Below are 1,186 nucleotides of genomic sequence, written 5' to 3'. Positions count from 1 at the left end.
TGTGTGCTTTAATTGTGATACTTATGTGCATAGAAACACAAATCAACTTTATTTGGTATACAATTGTATACTAAAAGTAGCCTTTAATTTTGAAGAATAGAGTTTCAAAGGATTCAGATCATACTATGTTTTTTTGGGGCCCTCGAAGGACCCTCTTTTAATTTGCTGCATTGTATAATTTATGATTGACATCTAGATCACAGTCCCTCTGGCTTTCTGGACAGAAAAATAGCCAAGTCGATGAATTTACAAAGAACCGTGACTTGAGTATTGCCCCTTTGTACCCAAATATCACAGAATATAATAATTCAACAGGTAAACGTCTCCACTATCATTTTTATGTGATTCACCTTCCTAGCTTCTTAATTACGTTTAGATCCCTCCCACCATTTTTGGTGGGTTTTTAGATTTTTTTTTAGTAGAGTGTGATATTAATTGAAAACAGAAATATACAAGAACATTACCTTTTTCTGCTTGCTCTTTGACTTAACATATTGTTTCTCTTCATTCTTATTTTGTGGGGAACCTTCATCCGACAGTAATATAGACTCCAATTCTTTCAATGTAAGCTCTTCATTGCCACCATCATCATACTTACCTACAACATGTGAGTTTATCAAATGAGTAAAAGAAAGGAATTTCACACCTATTTCAAACAAATACATGGAGTCATAATTGACGCATACCTTGTAAAAGACCTTATAACTGATAACTAATCCACCAAAGAGTTCTCCTCCAAAGTCATTCTTGACTTTTTACTCTATCAAAACATTACTTCTATCAGTCTTTCCAAGTCCGTTCCCAGATGAATATGGAACATTTCTCTCATCTTTCTCCTCATTCTGTTGATCTTGAAATTCAACAACATATGTGTTCTCATATGATATATGTAATTTAGCATCTTCCACGATGTTCCTAGATTGAATTTTCAAATAATTTATTGTCTTTGTCTTTTTTGGCTTGCTTGTTAGCCACTATAGATAAGCTACCTTGAATATCTGACCCTACCTTCCATTTTTGTCTAGGTGTATGCACCTCTGAATTTTCTTCCATTGATATTTTTTGTACCTCTACTTTTTCATCTGCATCAGCAACAACGCTTCTCACCTTCAGAGATTTGTTAGGAGTGTGTGCAGTTCTTCCAGATCTATTCATTTTGTCCTTTCTGGAAGAATCCTGGGATGAT

Source organism: Pinus tabuliformis, chromosome 7 (assembly GCF_031772625.1).
Source record: "Pinus tabuliformis cultivar Carrire ecotype Pingquan chromosome 7, CPIR1, whole genome shotgun sequence".
Taxonomy (NCBI): domain Eukaryota; kingdom Viridiplantae; phylum Streptophyta; class Pinopsida; order Pinales; family Pinaceae; genus Pinus; species Pinus tabuliformis.
This window is presented reverse-complemented; position numbering follows the sequence as displayed.